The sequence below is a fragment of the Schistocerca serialis genome, unplaced genomic scaffold, assembly GCF_023864345.2.
Source record: "Schistocerca serialis cubense isolate TAMUIC-IGC-003099 unplaced genomic scaffold, iqSchSeri2.2 HiC_scaffold_1162, whole genome shotgun sequence".
Classification (NCBI taxonomy): Eukaryota; Metazoa; Arthropoda; class Insecta; order Orthoptera; family Acrididae; genus Schistocerca; species Schistocerca serialis.
This window is the reverse complement of record NW_026047362.1, coordinates 7,501-15,000: the sequence shown is the minus strand read 5'-3', so window position 1 is coordinate 15,000 and position 7,500 is coordinate 7,501. Positions and strand designations below refer to the sequence as shown.

The window sequence follows — 7,500 nt, the reverse complement described above, 5'->3', positions numbered from 1 at the left end:
GGTGTTAAGCAGAGACTCCATATTTATGTCCCAAAAAACAGGACCGAGAACCGATCCCTGGGGACAACCCCGGGTGATCCTTTTGGACACCACAGTCCCAGGAGCCGTGATCCTGGCCAGTCTGTTATCACAGTAGGCCTCCAAACAACCATATAGTAGCCAAGGACAGCCCATCTCTCGCAAAGAAGAGAAGAGAGCCGGCCACCACAGGTTGTCGAAGGCCCCCGAAATATCCACCATTATCCCCAGGACATACTTTGCACTGGCTGTGTGGACAGTCCGGGCTACCTCGTTGATCGCATCCTGAGTGGAGCGACCCTTCCGGAACCCGAACTGCCGATCGCTCATGCCATGCAGAGCTCGATGACTTAACAATCTGTCAGTAAGTAACTTCTCAAAGGCTTTGCCCAGTACATCCAAGAGACATATCGGTCTGTACGACTTTGGCAGCTGAGGATCTTTATCAGGACCTTTTTTAATGATAATCACTTCTGCGATCTTCCACTTCCTCGGGTACACCCGTAGTTGCAAGCAGGTGTTGTAAATCTTGGCCAACTCTGGACCAAGCTGCGGTGCCAGATGCTGCAGGATCTCAGAAGGAATGCCATCAGGACCTGGAGCCTTCTTCTTGGCGAAGGAACGAAGTACAGCCACCACTTCTTCGACAGAAAAAGGATAGACAAATACATCATTATTGTATGGCTCCATCATCATCCGACGTATGCCACGTTGCTCGTTTGTATCTTCGTCTTCCCTATCGTCCGGGAGTAAAGTGTCCAGCAAGACTCTTGCGGTTTCCTCCCAGGACGTAGTATATCCTCCATCCAGGCGTAGCGTGGATAACATGGTCGGCGATCTAATTTTCTCTCTGACCAGTTTATATGGGACCCCCCAAGGGTCCATTCCCAGCTGATCTTTGACAAAAGTTTCCCATGACTGCCTTCGAGTTCTCTGTAACAATGTCTTGTATCTTTCTTTAAGGCGACGATAAATCTGTAGATGAAAATCCCTCTCCTCTTGGGCAAAGCTTCTTTGATAATTACTCCGCGCCCTCCTGACAGACCGCTTAAGTGCGGTCAGTTCTGGGGACCACGGAGTAGACTGCCTGCGGACAAACCTCGCCACCCGAGGAACCGCCGCAGCAATAGCGGCGTCAATAGCCATAACAATTGCTTCCACTGCTTCTTCTACATCCTCAGAGTCAAGGTTAGGTCCCAGCACTGGGGGACGGAATTCGCGTGCTAGTCGCTCCCAGTCCGTCCTTAAATAGTTATAACGTACTTCCCAAGCGCCAGTCTCCTCCTGGACCACGGTATCATACTCAAATTTTATACAATTATGGTCACTGATAGTTAAGTTGGAAACAACACACCAGTTACTTATATGAGGCGCTGCACGCAGCGTTGCTAAAGTAACATCAATATTAGAGATTGCACCAGCCCTACCAGAAAAGGTAGGTGGGTTGCCTGGCTGATTCAACACTACTAAATGAGCTTCCATTATCACATTCTCAAGTTCAATGCCTCGATCATCCAATTCCTCACTGTGCCACATAGGAGACTTGGCGTTCGCATCCATACAAACAATTACAGGGTGACCCTCTAAAGCTCGTAGGATCCATATCAACTGCTCCATAAACGGTGTAATATGCTGTCTAAACTGGCAGTATATGTTAACAATATATACATTATGTGACAGCAAGTTCAATTGGGCAACCATTACATGTTCGTTGCAGAACTGATTTAAAATTGTTGTCTTAATCATCTTGTTTAACACCACGATTGCGCTCATGGGATTCTCCCCAGAGAACGCCACTTGCGCAACCGCAGGAAATCCTGGGACCCGACCAGCACAGGAACCCGGTTCTTGTATAATTATTACATCGAGGTTCTCTTCCTCTGAAATCTTTCTAAGTTCTTGCGTAACCGTATGGCTACGCATGGCATTTACCTGCAACATTTTAAACCTCCCCATTATCCAGGGGGATAAAAAACGTGCAGCCGACTAGCAGGCCAAGGTTTAGACAAGTCACAAACATTACGGCCATACATTTTGACCATCTCTTTAAATACTTTTTCTAGGTCAAATTTACGATCTCTTCGTGCGTATACTTGTTCCACCAATAACTTCAATTTTTCCGTTTCTGAGGGGATATTAGCCGCCTCCAACTGAATACAATCTACATCCTCCAGTGCTGGGAATGTTATGTCTTTTCCATATTCATGTGCCCTCCGAACAAGTTGCCTCAGTGCAACCGTTAACAGGCCCGGCTCTTCCAATTTCGAGAGCCGCAGCATATCCTCAAAGTCTGTATATACACGACCGGGCCCAACAGCCTTGTACAGATTACCAGCACTACTACTACCACTACCACAACCACCACTACTACTATTTTCACTTTTTACATTGATCTCTACATTGTTTACATTAGTAACGTCTACATTATTCAAGTTCCGACCACCATCTGTTAATACACAGGAAGTGTCCACACCCTCTTCTACACCATTCGTCGACTCCTCCACCGCAAGCTCCGATAACTGGCATGACAGCCGGCTCAGAGCTTCCTCCGGCTCGAACTCGGCTTGGACGCCGACGTCCACCATCAGAGGACTCGCAGACCCGGAAGGATCTTGAAGATCAACCAGAGAACCTGTGGAAAGAGCTTTACTAATGAGTTTGCCCCGCTCAGCATCTCTTTTAGCCTTACTGGGTGACTTTTTCTTAGGCACCTTAAGGGTCGCCATAGTCGGTTCTTTGTATGATTCTATCTAAAAACATTCTATAAGTGGGGCAATCCTTAGAACCTCCGCATTTCTTCCCTCTCTTTTTACATGGTATACAAATGGGTGGACAATCCCTTTGTGCACAGTCCTTCCTTTCATGCCCAGCCTGCCCACAGTGGGCACACACGGCTTGGACCTCACCACAGTATTTATTAGTGTGGTTTAAGTCTTGGCATTTCGTGCACCTAGGTACCGACAAGTAATCTTTAATGTTTAACGCAGAATAACCCACGTAAAGTCTACCAATCCTCGTAAGAAGCTTCCAAAGCTCAGGTGATACTTCCACTACATTATGCACTGTTAATTTATCTCTGGGTCCTACTTTAAATCTCAGTTTGAAGTGCCCATCAAATTCCTCCCTCGTCATGGATACGTCAAAATTTTGTACATAGATAGCGTCAAGTAAGCTTTCCGCATCCATGTATGTAGGCACATCGTAAAGACACATCAGAGGACGTCTTTTACGAGGGGGTTCACATTTTAACTTCTCCAGTAATCGTGAGTTTTTCAAAATCCTGTCACTATCCTCTTGCGAGGCAGTTTCAACGATCAACACATTCTTTGCTGTCCTAACATTGTTAATTTTAATTTTATCTCTCTTGGGGTTAATGCATTTCTCAAATTCAGCCTTGACCGTACGAATGTCCTCGCCCGACTTGGGTTTAATGAACACAGTTGGTACAGTTTTCTTTAGATTCTGCTGTATGGTTTCTTTCGCCGACGGCGCCTTAACCACCACTGGGGTACTTGCAACCGCGGCATATGTACGCTGTGCAACCGGTTGATCTCTTAGTCGTGCATTCTCTTTTTCCAATTCGAGCAACCTACCTTCTAATTGTGCATGGGCCATTGCCCACCCCGCAATACAGTCTCTAATCTGGTTAATTGCATAATTGCTAATTTTCCCATTCTTGATACTACCGTCCAACAATTTTAAAAAACGCGCGTGTCGCTCAGCGATAGTCATATTCGCATCCAGCGACGAATCAACCTCGAGCACTCGATCACTCTCTTGATTTTCCGCCATATTGCCATGAGAGTGAAAAGAAAGGAGGCCCGTCTCTTTCCCCGGACCGGCCTCTCTGGCATGGGGGGAGGCTAAGTGCAGCTCGCTCACCGGTCCCGCCCCTTGACCAAGAGCTTTCAACAACTGAGCTGCTAGGTTTAGCGCGCCGTGGGAACAGCGCACTAGTCCTCTTCGAATGCTGCATCATCGAAGTTTTCTCCCGCTCCCTTACCGGCGAATGCCACCCACATTCCGGGAGAGCGGATTCACCCTCCGTCCTTCGCCCCCTACTAGGCCGAGTTCCCACCAGAAGGCTAAAGACCCGGTCCTACTCAGGTGCCGGGCCGGTCCCCCAGACTTTCGGGGGTCTGGACCCATCTAACCTAACCGGGGACATGTCACCACGCCCCGGCTTGGCGGATCATGCCCCGGAATTCCAGGGGCAAGGCGGGTGACCTTCGCCGACTTGGGCCAGGATCCCGCCGCGACAAATGCAGCATCCGGAACCGGCGTACAAGATGTTCAGCACGCCGTCGCACCCCTGCCCTTCAGTCGCCCGAAGGCTTAACAGCTGCACCGCGAGAAGGCGGGCAGGGGCACTTGGGAAGGAGAGGCTAAGATGTTCGAGACGCATCCTTCCCCCGCTGCCTATTTCCAACCGTGAGCCCACAGAAATCGGGGCACACAGCATGAGACAGCCGCAGCTAGTAGATAGGGACAGCGGGAATCTCGTTAATCCATTCATGCGCGTCACTAATTAGATGACGAGGCATTTGGCTAGATTAAGAGAAGTCATAGATAACTCACGCCGTTTACCCGCGCCTTGCTTGAATTTCTTCAACGTTGACATTCAAAGAGCACTGGGCAGGAATCGCTTTGGACGGAGGCTGGATACTGAACGGGGTACCCCCCACAAGCACCAACCACGCGACCCGACTCCCGGGAACCCCAGTTAACGAGTAGACGTGAGTGTCACCGTACCACAGCAGGGTGGTCACCGACGAGAACCGCCAGATCGCTTACCCAGCCGGACCTGTGGGATGACTTTCGTGTTACGCCCGAACCCCAGGCGGCAGGGACACTAGGGACGCGGCGGAAAGAACAACGCCGCCACCTAGTGTGGGACTAGTCACCGGGGACGACACCCGGCGGCCGCCAGAAATGAAGGCGCAGGCTATCGGCACTGATATATGAAAATGGGCCGGTCGCCTAACGCACCACAAAAACCTACCGGGCGGCCGCCACGGAAACAATAGCCACAGGACCTGCGTCCCAGGTGCAGTGAGAAAGGTTAGAAGCACCAGTCTCGGTCGCACCTATGCCCCTCCGTGAAGCGGTTACTGTGCGGGTGTACCCGATGGGTTAATGACCAGTCACCCAGAAGGGGATACCTGGACGGCGCCCGAATGAAGTCCAATGTAGTGGAAATCACAGGGCGTCAACACCCGCTAGGGCCATCGCAATGCTTTGTTTTAATTAGACAGTCGGATTCCCCCAGTCCGTGCCAGTTCTGAGTTGATCGTTGAATGGCGGCCGAAGAGAATCCGCGCACCCGCGCGCCCCCGGAGGAGCACGCTAAGGCGGACGCGGCCTCGCAGCAAGGAAGATCCGTGGGAGGCCAAGGCACGGGACCGAGCTCGGATCCTGCACGCAGGTTGAAGCACCGGGGCGCGAACGCCGCGCAGGCGCGCGCATCCTGCACCGCCGGCCAGCACGAGGCCGACCAACGGCGAGAGCAGACCACGCCCGCGCTAAACGCCCGCACTTACCGGCACCCCTACGGCACTCACCTCGCCCAGGCCCGGCACGTTAGCGCTGACCCACTTCCCGACCAAGCCCGACACGCCCCGATCCTCAGAGCCAATCCTTATCCCGAAGTTACGGATCCAATTTGCCGACTTCCCTTACCTACATTATTCTATCGACTAGAGGCTCTTCACCTTGGAGACCTGCTGCGGATATGGGTACGAACCGGCGCGACACCTCCACGTGGCCCTCTCCCGGATTTTCAAGGTCCGAGGGGAAGATCGGGACACCGCCGCAACTGCGGTGCTCTTCGCGTTCCAAACCCTATCTCCCTGCTAGAGGATTCCAGGGAACTCGAACGCTCATGCAGAAAAGAAAACTCTTCCCCGATCTCCCGACGGCGTCTCCGGGTCCTTTTGGGTTACCCCGACGAGCATCTCTAAAAGAGGGGCCCGACTTGTATCGGTTCCGCTGCCGGGTTCCGGAATAGGAACCGGATTCCCTTTCGCCCAACGGGGGCCAGCACAAAGTGCATCATGCTATGACGGCCCCCATCAACATCGGATTTCTCCTAGGGCTTAGGATCGACTGACTCGTGTGCAACGGCTGTTCACACGAAACCCTTCTCCGCGTCAGCCCTCCAGGGCCTCGCTGGAGTATTTGCTACTACCACCAAGATCTGCACCGACGGCGGCTCCAGGCAGGCTCACGCCCAGACCCTTCTGCGCCCACCGCCGCGACCCTCCTACTCGTCAGGGCTTCGCGGCCGGCCGCAAGGACCGGCCATGACTGCCAGACTGACGGCCGAGTATAGGCACGACGCTTCAGCGCCATCCATTTTCAGGGCTAGTTGCTTCGGCAGGTGAGTTGTTACACACTCCTTAGCGGATTCCGACTTCCATGGCCACCGTCCTGCTGTCTTAAGCAACCAACGCCTTTCATGGTTTCCCATGAGCGTCGATTCGGGCGCCTTAACTCGGCGTTTGGTTCATCCCACAGCGCCAGTTCTGCTTACCAAAAGTGGCCCACTTGGCACTCCGATCCGAGTCGTTTGCTCGCGGCTTCAGCATATCAAGCAAGCCGGAGATCTCACCCATTTAAAGTTTGAGAATAGGTTGAGGTCGTTTCGGCCCCAAGGCCTCTAATCATTCGCTTTACCGGATGAGACTCGTACGAGCACCAGCTATCCTGAGGGAAACTTCGGAGGGAACCAGCTACTAGATGGTTCGATTAGTCTTTCGCCCCTATACCCAGCTCCGACGATCGATTTGCACGTCAGAATCGCTACGGACCTCCATCAGGGTTTCCCCTGACTTCGTCCTGGCCAGGCATAGTTCACCATCTTTCGGGTCCCAACGTGTACGCTCTAGGTGCGCCTCACCTCGCAATGAGGACGAGACGCCCCGGGAGTGCGGAGGCCGCCGCCCCGTGAAGGGCGGGGAAGCCCCATCCTCCCTCGGCCCGCGCAAGGCGAGACCTTCACTTTCATTACGCCTTTAGGTTTCGTACAGCCCAATGACTCGCGCACATGTTAGACTCCTTGGTCCGTGTTTCAAGACGGGTCGTGAAATTGTCCAAAGCTGAAGCGCCGCTGACGGGAGCGATTATTCCGCCCGAGAGCATCCCGAGCCAACAGCGGCGCGGGTCCGGGGCCGGGCCAGGTAGGTCCGTCATCCGGGAAGAACCGCGCGCGCTTGCCGGGAGCCCGAGCGCCCAAAGGGGCGAATCGACTCCTCCAGATATACCGCCGGGCAGCCAGCCAGGACACCGGGGCTCTGCCCAACAGACGCGAACCGAGGCCCGCGGAAGGACAGGCTGCGCACCCGGGCCGTAGGCCGGCACCCAGCGGGTCGCGACGTCCTACTAGGGGAGAAGTGCGGCCCACCGCACACCGGAACGGCCCCACCCCGCGGCGAGTGGAAAGGCAACCGGACACGACCCCGCCGCGGATTGCTCCGCGCGGGC

General features: G+C 53.6%; 1 pseudogene; it reads right to left on the bottom strand.

The window, feature by feature from the left end:
* The window catches only part of LOC126433309 (large subunit ribosomal RNA), an 11,021-nt pseudogene that overhangs the window by 3,004 nt on the left and 517 nt on the right, over nucleotides 1–7,500 (bottom strand).